The sequence below is a fragment of the Nyctereutes procyonoides genome, unplaced genomic scaffold, assembly GCF_905146905.1.
Source record: "Nyctereutes procyonoides isolate TBG_1078 unplaced genomic scaffold, NYPRO_anot_genome, whole genome shotgun sequence".
Classification (NCBI taxonomy): domain Eukaryota; kingdom Metazoa; phylum Chordata; class Mammalia; order Carnivora; family Canidae; genus Nyctereutes; species Nyctereutes procyonoides.
In genome coordinates, this window is record NW_026575115.1 from 1,586,103 (window position 1) to 1,606,191 (window position 20,089).

Sequence of the window (20,089 nt, forward strand, 5' to 3'; positions counted from 1 at the left end):
GACACATCCTCAGATGAAGGAAGCTAAGACGCCATCTCCAGCAGAACTCCTCCAAGAGATGTCCTTCAGAGAGAAGGGAAATGATACCAAAGGGAACTTTAGAAATGAAAAATGAGGGCCACAGAATTGCAAATATGTGGCTAAATACCATAGATGCTTTTTAAGTCCTTTGGAATATGTATGACAATTGAAAGCAAAAAGTATGTAGCCTGTTGTGCTTTCAATGTATGTAGATGTAACACGTTGGACCACTACAGCAGGAAGGAAGGAAGATTTCTACACTCTAAGTGCTAAAATTCTAAGTGGATTGTGAAAATTAAAGTGTGTGTGTAATCTCTATGGCAACCCCTGAAAACTATACAGAGTACAAAACTCAGCAAATAAATTAAAGTGAAATACTAACAAATTATTCAGACACATTGACTTTCTGTATTGTTTTGTCTTGGGAATTATTTGGTGAAATTTTATATTCCCTAGTGACTGGTCAAACTTGAGTCTTAAAGTCAAGAAAACAGCAGCCTAATCTGTACTTAAACATTTTTAAGATAATTTATACATGTAAAAAAAAAAAAGCAAAAAGTTCAAGGGGTCATTCCTTAAAACTAAGGTTTATAAGCTCAGGTACAGAGAATAGGATCTAAATTTCTGCCTATTTTCAGATTTTCATAAAACAGGAATGGTACAGTTGGTTGATTTGATTTCTCAGGGCCTAGCTCTAAAATTCTATATATTTATAGAGTTTATAGAGAATCATAAATACTAAGCTTATAGAATAATCTTAAAATTCCAGAGAATCATCCAATCAACTTTTCCATCCTCTAGAATGCCTTCACCATGCCCTACCTGCTTCCAATAGCTGGCTTTCTTTCATCTTTTAAATCCTAAGTGACTAAAACCTCAAATTCTTGGTCACTCTCTTCTAATCTTTACCCCAATACCATGGCCCCTTGTTGTAGCACTCATTCTTATTGCTAATTTTAAGTATTGTGTTTTTCGTTCATTCTTTTTCTTCTTTTCTTTTTGTTTTTGTTGTTGTTGTTGTTGTTGTTTTACTTTTAAGCTGACTCCAGTTCTAGAATCTCCTATCCATAAGAACCAGGAATCAAGTATGTCTGGTTCCCCCCTTATATCCCTGAAACCTAGTATAGAGTGTAGCACTTAGTAACATAAGTATTTGTTGAAAAAATTAATTTCATTGGATTTTGACATTAAAATAAACATTTGATATTCCTTCATATGATCATTCCATATTAATCACTATGCTTTCAACTTCTTATAAATTAATTTGATATCCTCATTAAGTTAATTTCATCTTTAATAAAACAACAAACTTATAGTTCCTAAGGTTTTTTCCTCAATCTTCTTGAACCCTAGGATGCACAATGGCATGAACTGGGTTTTATTTGTCTTTGTCTTTAAGTATGACACAGTATCTGGCACATAATTGGTATACAATAAATATTTATTAAAAAGAAAAAAAGAAAGCTCAGAAGGTTTTTAGTTAAACTTCATTGAATAAGACATAATAAGGAAAAAGCATTTTTTTATTTCAATGGTTTATTGGTTACTAAAAAACTATTCATTAAAAATAACATTTAATAATGACCAACTAAGCTTTTGCTTGTGGTGAGTTTTTAACTATCGACATGTATTTAGAGGTTAAAAAAAAAAGTGTGCACTCAAGGGTTATAAAAAATCCTGGCATATCTTTTTTTTTTTTAATCCTGGCATATCTTACAATCAAGTAAAAAGATACATCATGAAAAAATAGTGTTCTGCTTTACCTTATTTTATTCTGAAATATGTGACACTTCTTAGTATCTAAATGCCTTTCACATACTCCCAGGATGATTTTTAACTGTTTTTACAATGTTTATCCTCAATCCTTTATCACCTTTTGCCACTAAGCTATTTAAAATCATTTTAGATGTTGAGAGTTAATCTGGCTATCACATGGTAAAGCCTATAATGTCTCCTATATCTTGAAAGTGAGATATCAAGTAAGAATATCAGTCTTAAGTATTGTCAAGCCTAGAAAATTGGTGCCTCGCTGTCTGTACCTTATGTCAACTCAGGCTGAACATCTTGACCTTAATAGATGGAGTGAGAAGGAATTCTAAGGAAATAATAGCAATTTCCTTAACCTAAGCCCTTACAACACCAAAATACAGTAACAATCATGAACAACATGGATATGTCTATAGCATATATGACAGTAAGTGACAGTAAACCACCTTCATGATGCTTTAAATTAAGAATTTCAAAGAAATCTACAAAATTAACAATAACAACCAATTTACCAAGCATCGCATTTTTAAATTGGAAGTCACATAGACTCCTTGTATTTTAGTGAAATCATGTGGGTAAAGAACTTCATAATTTGTAAATCAAAGTATATTTTGTAGTTATTTTTAATACTCTCCTTTGAGTTTTAAAGATAAACTTGTGTGTATATCTTTATATATCTGCAGCAAAACTATAGTATATAGTACACTATAATCCCAAATGCATTCTAGAAGGTAATTAGTTGAAGGCATGATACATTCTAATTGTAAAGAATAACATTCATTATGTTTTTTTTCTTTTGGAAAAATATGTAAGTCAACTAATGTATTAATGATTGGTTACTTCTACCTCAGAATATATTTTAGTGCCAACTATATTCCTATGAATCTAGCTTATTTTAGCTTAAGTTGAAACGAATTAAGTTAGAGTTAGTTGGTGTGAATTAGGCTAGTGCAAGTATGTGCTGGTGAAGTGAGTGTCTGTTAGGTGGTGGAGGAGACTTTCTCTTCCTAAATAATGATTTGGGCTCAATGTCAACAGATGGGAGTGAGTCACCACCTGCTAACCCTCAAGAGATATATCACAAACTGTTAGACCATCACTGGTCTGGTGGAAACACACTGCCAGAGCTCCTTAGGGGTAAATCTAGAAGACGAGATCTTCCTGAGGGCCATGGGAGATGGATGCCTGGTCGCTTTTACCTAATGCTTTCTGCTAGGGCAGAACTTACCAACTTTGAAGATGAAAATTGCATGGGGATTCTGATCATCATGCAGATTCTAATTCAGGAGGTCTCAGAGGGGGCAAGTTCTCAAGTGATGCAGATGCCCCTCATCTGTGGAACACACTTTAGGGCCAGGCTCAGGCAAAAGAAGACGAAATTCTCTATTCCCTTTCACAAATTCCCTTCAATTCCCCAGCTCCCTTATCTCTGAGCAGTATGTCAGTAAAGGCACAACTTCTACAACCTGAACACAAGAAACCTTTGACAAAGAGGAATTAGATTGACTTTAAAGGGATTCTCCAAAGAAGAATGGGCATTTATTTAAAAATCCAAAGTATGCTGGGGCACCTGGGTGGCTCAGTCAGTTGCACAGTCAACTCTTGATTTCAGCTGGGGGTCATGATCTCGGGGCCCTGGGATGGAGCCCCTGTTGGGCAACATGTCTACTCAGTGTGGAATCTGCTGGAGATCCTCTCTCTCTCTCCTTCTCTCTCTCTCTCTCAGAAATATAAATCTTTAAAAAAAGAAAGAAAAAGAAAACATGCTCATTGGGACTAAAATAAAAGGATAGCCAGCCTTTTCAGTTAAATTATCTGCCTAGCAAAAACATCAAATCTCTGAGAAGAAAAAGCAAGACTACAACTCGGTGTTTAGACTTAAACTCTGTAAGTTTCTAGGGTCCATATGGGAGGAATATCAAGAGGAAATTTTGAGCCTAAATGCTCCTGTAACTCCTTCCCCAAGTGTCTAACATTTACCTTCTCTACAAAGAGAATGTTTCTATCCTATGATCTGTCAAGATTAAAAATTTACTCTGGCATGGAAGATGCTATAAGGATGCATAGTTATAACCAAACAAATCCTTCCTCATAGCTATTTCCAAGTAGGTATGAATATCACAAATGTTTAATTCACACATTTTCCATTGGATGGCCTCTTCAGACTCTTGTTACTTTAAATAGAAAGTAATACGCATTAGATTATATTCTTTAAAACGTGTCCTGAAGATCAATTGTCAAACCCACTCAAGCCTGTATGTGCAGCTGTTATGTTCCTAGAATCGAAGTGGCTATGTGGTGAAGCACAAAGGTAAATCATTTAGTTTTGGATGAATGAAATATGTAGATTTCCCCAAACAAAATACCAATCTGATGTCATCATAACAGTTACAGGGAAATACTTTTATTTACATAATTATAACAAAAATAATTCTATTCAATATAAAAGAAATTGCAGCTTTTAACTGTACACACAATTCTATGAAAACTTGCTGCTCCATTACCTTATCAAGTCTACATTTCTAACAGGAAGGAAATCGCATAAATGTCTCTATAGGTCGGCCTTTTCAATTTATATGAACGGTATTCAAAATGCAGAAGAATAGCAGGAAATACTAACAGATTTAGCATTTAGTGTCTATGAAAGCAGACAGATTTGGTTATCTCTTCTCCGGGCCTTAAGGCCTGAGCAAGCTGAGAAGGTGTTCCCTTTTCACTTAAGTTGTTAGGAATTTGTTACCCTAGGACATTTCAGAAATGGGAAATTAAAGGGATGCCTGGGTGGCTCAGTGGTTAAGAGTCTGCCTTCGGGCTCAGGGTGTGATCCTGGAGTCCCAGGATTGAGCCCCACATCGGGCTCCCTGCAGGGAGCCTGCTTCTCCCTCTGCCTATGTCTCTGCCTCTGTGTGTATATGTGTGTCTCTCATAATAAATAAATAAAAATCTTTTTTTAAAAAAATGGGAAACTGGGATCCCTGGGTGGCGCAGCGGTTTGGCGCCTGCCTTTGGCCCAGGGCGCGATCCTGGAGACCCGGGATCGAATCCCACGTCGGGCTCCCGGTGCATGGAGCCTGCTTCTCCCTCTGCCTGTGTCTCTGCCTCTCTCTCTCTCTCTCTGTGACTATCATAAATAATAATAAATAAAAATTAAAAAAAAATTTTAAATAAAAAAAAATGGGAAATTAAGAACCAGTGGCTTTGGGGAGAGGGAGGGGCAAGATGGCGGAAGAGCAGGGTCCCCAAATCACCTGTCCCCACCAAGTTACCTAGATAACCTTCAAACCATCCTGAAAATCTACGAATTCGGCCTGAGATGTAAAGAGAGACCAGCTGGAACGCTACAGTGAGAAGAGTTCGCGCTTCTATCAAGGTAGGAAGACGGGGAAAAAGAAATAAAGGAACAAAAGGCCTCCGAGGGGGAGGGGCCCCGCGAGGAGCCGGGCTGAGGCCGGGGCGAGTGTCCCCAGGACAGGAGAGCCCCGTCCCGGAGGAGCAGGAGCTGCACCAACCTTCCCGGGCGGGCGGAAAGGGGCTCGCAGGGAGTTGGAGCAGGACCCAGGAGGGCGGGGATGCCCTCGGGCTCCCGGGGACACTAACAGACACCTGCGCCCCGGGAGAGTGCGCCGAGCTCCCTAAGGGCTGCAGCGCGCACGGCGGGACCGACCGGAGCAGCTCGGAGGGGCTCGGGCGGCGGCTCCGCGGAGGGGGCTGCGGGGCGGGAGCGCGAATCCACCAGCGCAGGCCCCGGAGCACAGGGCGCCGGGACACAGCCCAGGATCCGGCCTCCCCCGGGACAGGCAGAGGCCGGGAGGGCCCAGGACAGCGAGGACGCTCCTGCCCCGAGCTGAGCAGATCAGCGGCCCCGCCCCGGAGCCTCCAGGCCCTGCGGACGGAGAACCGAGAGCCCCGAGCCCCGTAGTTCCTGCGGAGGCTGAATCCAGGCTTCCAGAGTTGCCATAGCAACTGCTGCTGTTCCTCCCTGGGTCCCACGGGGTAAACAACCCCCGCTGAGCCCTGCAGCAGGCAGGGGCAGAGCAGCTCCCCCAAGTGCTAACACCTGAAAATCAGCGCAGCAGGCCCCTCCCCCAGAAGACCAGCTAGACGGACCAGTGATACTCCCCCGTGTTCCAATACAACTTGTTTTTGGCCACTCTGCACTGAGCAAAATGACTAGAAGGAAAACCTCACTTCAAAAGAAAGAATCAGAAACAGCCCTCTCTCCCACAGAGTTACAAAATCTGGATTACACTTCAATGTCAGAAAGCCAATTCAGAAGCACCATTATACAGCTACTGGTGGCTCTAGAAAAAAGCATTAAGGCCTCACGAGACTTCATGACTGCAGAATTTAGATCCAATCAGGCAGAAATTAAAAATCAATTGAATGAGATGCAATCCAAACTAGAAGTCCTAACGACGAGGGTTAACGAGGTGGAAGAACGAGTGAGTGACATAGAAGACAAGTTAATGGCAAAGAGGGAAACTGAGGAAAAAAGAGACAAACAATTAAAGGACCATGAAGACAGATTAAGGGAAATGAACGACACTCTAAGGAAGAAAAACCTACGTTTAATTGGGGTTCCCGAGGGCGCCGAAAGGGACAGAGGGCCAGAATATGTATTTGAACAAATCCTAGCTGAAAACTTTCCCAATCTGGGAAGGGAAACAGGCATTCAGATCCAGGAAATAGAGAGATCCCCCCCTAAAATCAATAAAAACCGTTCAACACCTCGACATCTAATAGTGAAGCTTGCAAATTCCAAAGATAAAGAGAAGATCCTTAAAGCAGCAAGAGACAAGAAGTCCCTGACTTTCATGGGGAGGAATATTAGGGTAACAGCAGACCTCTCCACAGAGACCTGGCAGGCCAGAAAGGGCTGGCAGGATATATTCAGGGTCCTAAATGAGAAGAACATGCAACCAAGAATACTTTATCCAGCAAGGCTCTCATTCAAAATGGAAGGAGAGATAAAGAGCTTCCAAGACAGGCAGGAACTGAAAGAATATGTGACCTCCAAACCAGCTCTGCAAGAAATTTTAAGGGGGACTCTTAAAACTCCCCTTTAAGAAGAAGTTCAAGTAACTCTGAACGTGAATGGGCTTAATGACCCCATCAAAAGGCGCAGAGTTTCAGACTGGATAAAAAAACAGGACCCATCTATTTGCTGTCTACAAGAGACTCATTTTAGACAGAAGGACACCTACAACCTGAAAATAAAAGGTTGGAGAACCATTTACCATTCAAATGGTTCTCAAAATATACCCTAAAAACTACAGAACACTTCTGAAAGAAATTGAGGAAGACACAAAGAGATGGAAAAATATTCCATGCTCATGGATTGGCAGAATTAATATTGTGAAAATGTCAATGTTACCCAGGGCAATTTACACGTATAATGCAATCCCTATCAAAATACCATGGACTTTCTTCAGAGACTTAGAACAAATTATTTTAAGATTTGTGTGGAATCAGAAAAGACCCCAAACAGCCAGGGGAATTTTAAAAAAAGAAAACCATATCTGGGGGCATCACAATGCCAGATTTCAGGTTGTACTACAAAGCTGTGTTCATCAAGACAGTGTGGTACTGGCACAAAAACAGACATATAGATCAATGGAACAGAACAGAGAACCCAGAAGTGGACCCTGAACTTTATGCTCAACTAATATACGATAAAGGAGGAAAGACGATCCACTGGAAGAAAGACAGTCTCTTCAATAAATGGTGCTGGGAAAATTGGACATCCACATGCAGAAGAATGAAACTGGACCACTCTCATGCACCATACACAAAGATAAACTCAAAATGGATGAAAGATCTAAATGTGAGACAAGATTCCATCAAAATCCCAGAGAAGAACTCAGGCAACACCCTTTTTGAACTTGGCCACAGTAACCGGAGAAGGACAAACAGTGTATGTTCTCATTCATTTGGGGAATATGAATAATAGCGAAAGGGAATATAAGGGAAGGGAGAAGAAATGTGTGAGAAATATCAGAAAGGGAGACAGAACATAAAGACTTCTAACTCTGGGAAATGAACTAGGGGTGGTGGAGGGGGAGGAGGGTGGGGGGTGGGGGTGAATGGGTGACGGGCACTGAGGGGTACACTTGACGGGATGAGCACTGGGTGTTATTCTGTATGTTGGTAAATTGAACACCAATAAAAATTAATTTATAAAAAAAAAAAGAACCAGTGGCTTTGCAAGTGGTAATAAAAGGCAGATAGTTGACTGCTGTTGATTAAAGAATCCATAATGCAAATGCCTTCCCCTTTTTTCAAAACATCATACCTATCTCAGAGAGATAATGCAGGCAACAAGAGCAAAGGAAGCCACCTGCTAGACTTTTTACTTGAGGCATGAATCCCATACATTGACAACCAACAGCTTTAGAAGTCACATGCAACCCCCTAAAACAATACCGATTGCATTAACTTTGACGTAAAGTCCAGTTTGATAAGCACAAATTTGAAAGGTCTATACAAAAGCAGATGAAAGGTGTACTTACATCCCCAAAAAGCACACAGATGGGTAGCTAAATGTCCTATCAGGAATTCTGTCCTTTCTGACATCAGATAAGTCCAAAATATTTTGGAGGAGACCAAAAAATCAGCATAGTTCCTGTTTTAAGATACTCTGCTCAGGCATAACTGTTTATAGAATAGAGAAAATGTAAAATAAATAGGTCATCTCCATTATCAATTATTACATAACAAACCACCACAAATTAAGTGGTGTACAGCAACAATTGTTTTATTTCCTCAGAATTATGTGGGTCAGGAATTCGGGCTGACTCAGAGGGCAAGGGTTTTTTGGGTTTTTTTTTTTCCAGTTTTATTGAGATATAATTGACATACAGCCCCGTGAAGCTTTAAAGGGAATGATCTGACTAACGTATCATGAAACAATTGCCACAGTAAGTTTAGTTAACCTCTACCTTCTCGTATAGATACAAGAAAAATTATTCCTTGTAATGAGAACTCTCAGAGTTTACCCTTTGAATTTTCCTATGTACCAAACAGCAGCATTGCCCATAACCATCATGCTGTGTGATACGCCCCTAGTGCCTATTTACCTTATAGCTGGAAGTTTGTACCTTAAGACCTCCTTCATCCCATTTTGCCTGCCCTGACCCACCACATCTAGTAACCACAAATCTGATCTTTTTACATGAATTTGGGTTTCGTTTCTTGTGAGTTTTTTGTTTCATTTCAAATTCCACCCATCAGTAAGATTGTGATGTATTTTCTTTCCTTCTCCTTCTGACTGATTTCACTTAGCGTTACGCCCTCAAGATCCATCCAAGTTGTTGCACGTGGCAGGATTCATGGTAGAATGATGTCCCATGGTGGATATACACCACACGTTCTTATCCATTCCTCCATCACTGGACACTTAGGTTGTTTCTATGCCTGGGCTGTTGTGAATAATGCTGCAGTGAGCAGGGGGGTGCAGATAGCTCTTTGTATTGATCCTTGCTTCACATAGATTTCCAGAAGTGAGATTGCTAGATCATGTATGATGGTTCTATTTTAAATTTCTTGAGGAGCCTCTGTACTGTTTTCCACAATGGCTGAAAAAATTTACATTCCCACCAGCAGTGCACAAGGGCTCCCTTTTCTCCACATCCCCATTAATACTTGTTACCTTTTGTCTTTTTCACTATTAAGACAGGCAAGGCTTATACCAGGAAAAAAAAATACTTGCAAATTATATATCTGATAACGAAGTAGTTTGTAAAATGTATAAAAATACATCTCAATGATAAAAGAAAAACGGAAAATGGGCAGAAGATTAAATAGGCATTTCACCAAATAACATATACAAGGGGCCAATAAGTGCATGAAAAAATGCTCCGCAACATTAGTCTTTGGGGAAAATACAAATTAAAACAATGAGATATCACTACACCCCCATTAGAATGGAAAAAAAAGGACGGATGATAACCAGCACTGGCAAGGATGTGGAAAATTTGGGACATTCACACATTGCTGGTGGGCATGTGAAATGCTGCAGTCACTTTGCAAAGTAACTTGCAGTTGCTCAAAATGGTAAATCTTTGTCACATAACTCAGAAAAGCCACTGCTAACTAAGGAAAGTGCTAACATACATCCACACAGACTTACGTGTGAATGCCGATTGGAGTATCATACACGATAGTGAAAAAACTGGAAACTTTCCAAATGTACAAGCCACTAGGGAATGGATGAACAAAGGTGGTACATCCATGTAATGGAAAACCATGCAAGGATTGAAAGACACATACTCCTGGTACACGGTACGAGATAGGAGAACCTCAAACACACGGTATACCAAGAAGCCACACACAAAAGCCTACATATCATATGATTCCATTTATAGGAATAGTCTAGAAAAGGCAAATTTACAGAGATAGAAAGCCAAACCAGCACCAGCCTAGTGCTGGATGTAGGAGTCAGGATTCAGAAATGCAGTTTGTAACAAATATGTTTTCTGGGCACCGGGAGGCTTGATGTCATGTTGGAAACATAATGGTATGGCGAGTGATGCCCAGCCCTATATATCAATTCATTTACAGTAAATAAATTGCATATCAATAAAGCTGTTTAAGGACTGTTTCCAAGTGAGTGTGCAATATTCCATCTTCAGTGCTTCCTTGGCTACAGGATCTCTCTCTTTACATGCACACACACACACACATACACACGCATGCACGCACAGAAGCACGCATGTATGTCTATGTTCAGTTATTGTGGGTTTACAAAGCTGACCTCTCAGACTTCTTAATATATCTCTTTTCATCCACATTATTCCACACATAAACCATATGTAGCAGGTTCTTTTGTGACTTCTTTCATAATTGCATTGCCTTTGAAGCAAAGGCCTTCTCCTTTATAGCACCTAAGACTTTCTTCATGGAGTTCTTTTTAAATACACTAGTTTTGGGATCCCTGGGTGGCGCAGCGGTTTGGCGCCTGCCTTTGGCCCGGGGCGCGATCCTGGAGACCCGGGATCGAATCCCACATCGGGCTCCCGGTGCATGGAGCCTGCTTCTCCCTTTGCCTATGTCTCTGCCTCTCCCTCTCTCTCTGTGACTATCATAAATAAAAAAAAAGAATAAAAATAATAAAACCTTTAAAAAAAAAATAAGTAGTAGTTGAAATATATTTAAAAAAAAATAAATAAATAAATAAATACACTAGTTTTTTGTTTAAATAATACATTTGACATCAGACTTTCAAGTACAAAGAAAAACATTCTGTATGACATTAACTTTACAGAAGTAAATGTATTGTTTTATTTCATACAGCTTCATCATGGGTATATGAGACATTTTTCGATTAAAATGACAACCATTCCTTAAGTGCACCTTGGCAGTGTGTAACGGGAGTATAATTTAAAAGCACAAGTTAAAATAATAATTAAATATCATCTCAAGAGGTGTAACAGCCTGGTGTTACAGACTCTCAAGAGGTGTTACAGGCTCAATCATTTAAAAATTACTCATCTTTATTTTTTCTAAGTTGATCACATTTTTTGTTAAAAGATGGTCATTTGGAAGTTTATTTTTTTTAAAGATTTTACTTATTTATTCATGAGAGATACAGAGAGAGAGAGAGAGAGACAGGCAGAGGGAGAAGCAGGCTCCATGCAGGGAGCCTGACGTGGGACTCGAACCGGGGTCTCCAGGATCACGCCCTGGGCTGAAGGCAGGCGCTAAACTGCTGAGCCACCCAGGCTGCCCCATTTGAGAGTTTAATAGAGTACTTGTTCAGGAATAATTTGCCACCAGCTCACTATTTGTAGCAAGCTGGTTTTATCCATATAATACAATCTCAAAAAGGCTTAATAAAGGTTTAGCACCACTTGAAATATTGGTAAATTAAGGGATCCCTGGGTGGCGTAGCGGTTTGGCGCCTGCCTTTGGCCCAGGGCGCGATCCTGGAGACCCAGGATCGAATCCCAAATCGGGCTCCCGGTGCATGGAGCCTGCTTCTCCCTCTGCCTGTGTCTCTGCCTCTCTCTCTCTCTCTGTGTGTGTGTGACTATCATAAATAAAAAAATATATATATATTGGTAAATTAAGCTATAACCAATTACAGTTTCCCACTCTGTCCAGTAATTGTCACCTAACTTCCAAACCAAAAACACTCACTGGTTTTGGGTACACTATTCTTTTCATTTTATCATAAAAACTAAAGAGGCGTGAATTGACGTGGAAAACTAGCTCTCATCAAAGATACTCAGGCAAGGTCAAGGAAACCTTTGTAAACACGACCATCTTCCCCTACACGTCCTAACAGACTCTTGAACAGGTTTCCACAGTTGCCAAAAAAAAAGTCCGATAATTCTCAGGAAATAAACTGGAAATGTCCATTATGAAGGTTTATTAAAGCATAACACATCAAACTGATGAGATCACAGGATATTTTCCAATGTGTATAAAATGCACCATTGTTTAATTATCCTCATTTCCACAAGAAGCAAAAGGGCACAAAGTATAAAACATCACCCTATGTTTTTTTTTTCATCACCCTATGTTTTAAGGTAAAAGCCTTTACCATTAAGAAGGCCATATTTTCTTTGTAATGAATAAGTAGCTGAGTATTACTGGAAACTTTTCAAGAAATCTCAACTTGGGATCTAACATTTGTATACTCTGGGCATGCTGATTCTGTATTTTCTTGGTTGGAAAGTCATTCTCCTGAAGCTATTGTGTTTCACTGCTGTGTGTCCACCATATGCTGGAGGAGCATTTTCAGATAGTTTTATAATGAGTGTAATAAAGGTATTCTAGTAACATCTAAATTTCCTTATCACTTGCAGACAAATAGTTTATTTAATTTTGAGACACACAAGTCTAAAAGTCAAGCTATCAGAATTTCTGCTTGCTTTTCCCTTTTTATGTTAAATGTATATAACTGCTGTCATTATCTTTCTTCCACTTGCTTAAAGGTTTTCTGCTTTTTATATTGTTGGGCACTGATAGGTCCTATTTCAAATTAAAAGTAGGTAATTGTTTTTCACTGTTAAAAAAAATTAATAACCAAATCAGGTGGTACTCCTTTGAAACGAGTTTATCAGTTGCAAAGTTGAGATGTCACTAAGCTGGAAGAATTTATAAAGTACCAGAATTTCTCCAGTTTGCCTCCCCTTACATCACCTTGGATCTTAATTGCACCTGCCCAGACTCTTCTGCAGATGCCAAGTGAGTGAGTGAGACTACACAGTCGGCTGTTTTTATATCTTTCTGGAGAAAACACAACCATGTTTTTGTACCACTCTGACTCACAAAGGCATTCCAACTTTCCTTTTTCTGTGTTGGAGTTTGTATTCCTAAAAATGAAGCTGGTAGACAGGTGCTACACAGAAACCCATACCCAAGTCGGTGGGAGCCACATAAGGACAGGACGTGAAGAGAACTTGACAGACTGTAAAGAAAGCAAGTCCAATAATCAGGTGAACAGACAGACAGAGTGTTTTGAGGATTTGCCAGTGCTGGTGAATAGTAGTCAAACTGGACATATTTAACTTTGACTGAAAAGAAATGAATCATAAAAACAGTTCATGGGAAATCAGCTTCTTGATCTAGAGTCACATTTAAAGAATAATAAATCTATAAAGCAATGGCATAGTTTTCAAGTATCATAAAATTCCCTTAGAGTAAAGGAAAGTGAAATATATTTAAAAAAAAAAGATCTCAAAGGGGGATCAATCTCAAGGTCCTCAATAAAACTAGATGGAAAGATGTCCCCTAAACCCCCAGAAGTTGAGCAAGCGGGACCAGATCCCAGGCCTGTGTGAGATGTATGTCATATCGCAGGTGATATATATATGTATATATCATATGTATATGGTCACATACTGGGGCCAGGAGCCATGCAGAAGCATAAAAAAGAAAATAGGAGTTCTGATGACCCTGTGAGTCAGATTCCAGAAATCGCTTTAAAATATTTATCTCCAAAAGAGAAAAACCACAATCCAACTAGAAATGTCGGCAAGCATTTGCCTGAGAACAAGTTTATCTGAGAAAAAAAAATGGTGGAAACAGTAGAAATTTTTACAGACTCTTGAATTGGGGAGAATGTAAAAAGACATCAGGGACACACTTTCGGGCTACAACCCCAGAGATCCCAGGCACTATATGCTCAGCATCTAGAAAGTCGCCAGAAAACTACCCCTTCATCAGGACGGAGACCAATCTGAGGAAATACGACTAAAAGCAGAGCCCAAACCGACCAGGCAGGAACAACTGGTGGTACAGAAGAAAGAAGACCCCCACACTCATGAGGAGAAGAAGAATGAGGATCTTTAGAGGTAACTGCAAACGTAGCTACTACGTGTCTCTCCTCAGAGGACTCAATGAGGAGGGAGTTCCCAATCATGAGAGTAAAATGCTTCAGGGCTCCTCTCACAATCATCACCCTAGAAACCCTTTTCAAACATGTAGGAAAATCATCTCATTGAAACGTGATAGGGGCACTGGGGTGGCTCAGTGGGCTGAGCATCCAACTCTTGGTTTCAGCTCAGATCATGATCTCTGGGTCCTGGGATCCAGCCCTGCTTCAAGCTCTGTGCTCAGTGAGGAGTCTCCTTGATATTCTCTCCCTCTCCTTCTGCTCCTCTCCTTGTTCTCTCTCTCTCTCTCTCTCTCTCTCTCTCTCTCTCATTCCCTAAAATAAATCAATAAATATTTTTAAAAAAGAAAGAAGTGAGAGCAACAGAAAGGGCTGTGGCTGATTGCTACTCAAAGAGGGTGTAAGAAACAATTACTCAAAAAGCTTGGCAACAGAGGAGCACACCAAGTAATAGTACCAGTATTTCAAAATTAGCTGAAAGACATTAGGAGAATGACAGAAGTTATGAATAAGCAGTATAAGTCACCAAAAGAAAATTCTAAAAACAACACAACTAGACCACAGCAGGAAGTGATGGTAAAACACAGATCAGGAAAGGAAACAATTTGGTAACAAAAACTAGTAAATAAAGTAGAAGAAACACACAAAGAAAGACTGCAGAAAACTAGAGGTTATAAAAAGAAGGAAAAATTTTCAAAGACCAAAAGTATCAGGAAAGATATAGAAAAAGGCTTATGGGGAAAGAGTAAATGTGGAAGAGAGGCCACAAAGACACATCATGTGTGGGGTGGAAACTGCAGAACCCAGTAGACACCACCCTGGACAGATGAGTTAGGGATGGCCAATACCCAGACCTATCCAAGCCAGCCCATTGGACATTCCAGCAGACTCGATGGACATTCCAAACACAAAGGACATAAAACTTGTAAAAGAAAGACAATTAGAATAGCCTCAGACTGTTTCACATCAACACTTTGTGCCCCAAGACAATTTTTAAATTCTGAAGTGAAAAACACAAACACAACAAAACCACCCATGAGCCTAGGATGTTATAGTCAGCTAACTGACCTTCAAACACAAATGCCAAATAAATATAGTCATAAATAGACAAGAACTCATGGATTATTGTTCTGTATGGTCTCCCTAAGAAGTCTGTAGAAAACAAGCCTCCTGAGGCAGTAAGTAATGACAAGTGACTCATCATAAATATAGGCAGCCCTGAATATATATAACTACAGAACACAGTTGACAATAAAAGCAAAACAGTATAAAATTGTATGTGCTTTAATGACGTATATAGAATAAAAATAACAAAAATGGCATTATGGGATTGCACATGGAAAGTAGGGTAAGCTGGCAATTGCCTCCTGAGAATTAGCTGAAAGTTAAGCAAAAATCACATACAAATCAGATATTGGGAGAGAAAAAAAATTGGTGAGGGATAAGATGTCACCAGCTAACTTTGATACTGGTCATTAGAGAAAACCAATAAATAATCACCAGAAGTGTCTCATGAGCCTAGGACTGAAATAGGAAGTTCTCTACCTTTCAGTATTTGGTTTGGTTTGGTTTTATTCTGTGGTGACACAGAACCTCTTTGAGTGGGTAACTCTTTCTAATGGCTTGTTATTGTTAACTCTACATAAATACTGCACGTCTACCATTTCACCAAAGAAGATCCAATTTCTGGCACTGATACCTAATTCTCCGATCTAAATTAAATGTAATTTGGGAATCTCTATGCCTCCTCTAAGAGAGTATAGAGTTAACTTATTCAGCTTTGCTGACTTAAAAAAAAAAAAAAAGAGATGTCCTAGAAAGAAAAAGCATATTTTCTTTTCATTACTTTTTTTCCCCCCAAATCTGAATTCTGAAAGACTTTCTTACCCTAGACAATTCTCTCTCCTGGTTCTACCTTCAATGAAATGGTGCCAATTTCTACACTATGGACAACCTGTTAAAGTGCTGTCCTTGAAAAAAGTTGACATATTCTAGGAGAAGGAGCAGTTCATTTTTATCAGTACTTAAATATTTAATTCAATACCCCAAAGCCTCAAAGGATCATTTCAAGAACATATTAAAACTTGAAACCCAGAGCTTACTTTGAATATTACTTATCTACAGAAAGGAATTTTCAATAAACTCTAAGAATACTTATATCAACAAATGCTTATCAACTAAGGTAATTGGACACCCAGACCTGCTCACGTCACTGGCATTACTAACAGACCATATGCTGTGCTCAGAGTCTTTACCTGGGATCTTATACCACAGAAAAAAAAAAAAAAAAGGATCTTCTAAAAAGTTCCCTGAGGAAGTGGCTATCAACAGAAATGTCAATTTGCCTCTCATTGACCCATGGAGCTTATTTTAAATCTCTTATTTTTCAGGCTAACAGAAAAATTGGCTAATGACTATTCATATGGTCCCAGAGAAACTTTCTTCTGGAAGGAATAGAAGGCAACCTCTCATGTCGTAACTGAACCAGTGGTGAGAAATACATGTAGAGCTTCAAACTTTGAAGAACCAGCTCCTAAAACCCAGAATCAGTTCTTGAAATCCAAAATGGAGGAACAGCTAAATTTTACATTCTTATTTTTCAGCTTAAATGTCGGTTCAAGCCAATGACTTTAAAGTTTTTGGAAAATCACTTTTTCGTAGTTAAAAAAATATATTTCTAAGAAAACATGTTGAGGTCTTATAGGGCCAATCCTGTATAGCGTGTTTACAGTCTTCATACTAAAATACTTTTAACTACATCCTCCTCAAGTTTGCCAGGAATCACAGAACATTTAAATTACTAGAAAACCTTTATAAACATTTATGTATGCCAGAAAAGATCTGGTGTTATTTCTACCCAAATCGATTTATATCCAAATATCCAATCGAGTAAATTATTTGCCATCTAGTACATAATTCCTCTGCATATTTGATTTAATCTGGTTTTTTTAAACGAAAAACAAGTAAAACTTTCTGTTTATACAAGCCAGTCTTTACCAAGCTCGTTTTATTGCTAAACCAAGGAAATAACTTCAAAATGAAGCAAAGTTTAGTTAAACATGTACTTTTCTATTTACTCTTAGATATGATGGTGTATCTCTCTGATAAATAACACTAGGGAAAAAAAGAGACTTCAGGTCTGAAAAATATGAGTTAATCAAAACTAATTGGTTGTCTAATGTTAGGTTCAAAACAAACATGAAATAACATAAGATGACGTGAGAGTCATTTCAGGAAAAATAAACAAGCAAACTAGCTATCATCTGGAGCCCTGTTAAAGAAGTCTTAGTAAAATAAGTCTTAGTATAGTTCTTTTTTTTTTCCTTTTAACCGACTTATCTCACAGCTTTATGGCCACCTTGGTGGCCCTCACGAACTGAGGATGGCTCATATATCATACCAGAGATGAAAATTTAACCGCATAAACTTCTTTGTACTTAATACTTGCACATACACAAATACATAGTAAGCATACATTGTCTAATTTCTAGAGCTTGTTTGCAGTTTTAAGAGTTGCAGCCCTTTTATTTCACCCTGTGAATGTTGTCTGATGTGGGCCCTTTCAAGCACTGACAACTTGGTCTGCTCACAGTAGTATTAGAGCTGGCTGCTTTGGGGCAATGCTTATTAATTTTAAATCTTTAAAACTCAAAACTGCGAAAGATTCAAAGATGGATTGTTTACCAATTCTTTAAAATTACCAGTTTCATTCAATTCTAATAATAAGCCATGAGAGAGTGAACGTAGTATTTGTTAGTGCTATATGTTCCCTTTTTAGTGCATTGCTTAAGAAATATAAATATATAGGTTTCCATGACAAAATTTTGTCTGGATCAGCCTGATGTTATAACCCAGGTGATATGAAGTGAGAAATAATAGAAATAATAGATTGACCAAGACTAGAAAACATTGTCTTGAAAGAAAACCAAATACTGTAGTTACCATCCCTATACTATTAATAATTTCAATGAACTAAATCAGTTCCATTGCTATTTAATATAGCTCCATGCAAAACCACCATTTGCACAGAAACTATATAGAGAGAAGAATTGTTAAATTGATTTCAGAATATCACCCTTAATTTGTAAAACATTAGATGGATTCATTTCTTAAAATTATAGAAGAAACAAATATTTTCTGGCAATTCCAGCTCAAAATCTGATGTCTCCCCTTTCGGTTCCTTCTAAGTTAAAAACATTTTGGGGTGTTTTCTTATATTTGTTTTGTTTGCAGGTCGAACTAGATATATTATAGCTGAAAATGAGAGCATGGCTGCTGCTTGTGTGGGGTCGGGGGTGTTGTGTACATATAAAAGCTAAAAACAGTAAGAAAGCAAATGGGGAAGAAATAAAAGAAATATATAAATGAACACTCAGGTTAAGGATTTGCTTTTAGTTTTCATTCTTATGAAACAGTTTAATCTACTGAGGCTTTGGTCCAAAATAGATTTAATTATCACCATTTGTTTCAAAAGATTAGTGTAAGACTTATGAGCATGTGTCATCCTCCTATTTTTAAAGTTACTAGTTATCAAGGGAGTGACGGTGAGTGATCAGCAGATACCAACATGAAGGCAGAATGGTGCACCGCAGAGGTGAACAACCTTTCTCTGCGTAAGGACACACAGTAAATATTTTCGTTTTGAAGGCCATCTGGCCTCTCTCACATCTTTTCAGCTCTGCCATTGTCACCCCAAAGCGGTCATGGATAAGACATAACCAACAAGCATAGCTGCGTCCCAATAAATTTCGCTTGTGGGCACCAAAATTGGAATTTCAAACAATTCTCACCTATGATGAAATATTATTCTTTTAACATTTTTTGTTTCTACCATTTAAAAATGTAAAAACTATTCTTAGCCAACACACTGCTGGCCTGGGGTAGCGCAAAGAACTTTGGGTAAACCAAGCCTCTGAGGTTGAGCTATCCAGGGAGATTATGTCCTGGGGCCTCAGTCTCCTCATCTATAAAATGAAAGGGTTGAAAAAGCTTAACATCTAGGGGGTGTAGAGAGATCCTCACTCCAGAGTTAATACCTGAGTAGCTATTATTGAGAAGAATTTGTAATGGTGTTCTATAGTTAGCAGAAGGCATTTGTGCCTTGTCCTATCGCATCCTCAAAATTTCCTAAGAGATGGCACAGCATTACCAACTCTTCAGGTAAGGAGATAGGCTGTTTAGGAAATGTCCACAATAATTGGTACTGACAAACTCTCATCTTGAACCCAGGCCACCAGACCATATCTCATCACATTTCTAAAACTTTGAGAAGAGCACCCTGAAAAGCAACTCTTCAAGTTATTTAACACTCATGTTTTCAAAATGTTTATCACCTTGGGAAACTAACTGAAAAGCTTTTGATGGAAATTACTATACTTGTCTTATCTTTCCCAAGATACAGGCTATAATTCTGAGAAGAAGCTAATGAGGCCTAAAGAAAAAAGGGGAAATTAACTGAAATAGTAATAGAACATCTGTGTCTCGTCTACGCATCTTGTAAAATTGAGACACTGGAAGCTGACACTTACATTTCAAGGTAATAAGTATTATGTTTAATTTTATACCCTCATAAATGCAATGCCTATTTTCAGTTTGCCTACCAACATAATGGGCTATATTCTTTATGTAATGATGGTATCATCACTAAATGGAAATATCAAATCTCTAAGAATTTTGTACTGGGATGAATGAAGACAATCTTTATTTTAGGTCTTTTCTCCATGCCTGACCAATTCCTTGACCTTCAAAAAGCTACAAATATTCTGTGGGCCTTGGTTTAGCCACCAGACCCTGACAAGAAAAGAAATATATTAAAAAAGCATTTGCAATTACTTGGGGTGAGAATGTAGAATAAAATGAAAGAATATAAGCTAATAATATCTTAATTTTCTGAACTGAATTATGGATAATTTAATTTTTTGTGATTTATGTACATTCTTCCAGAAATTATTTTTGGGAACT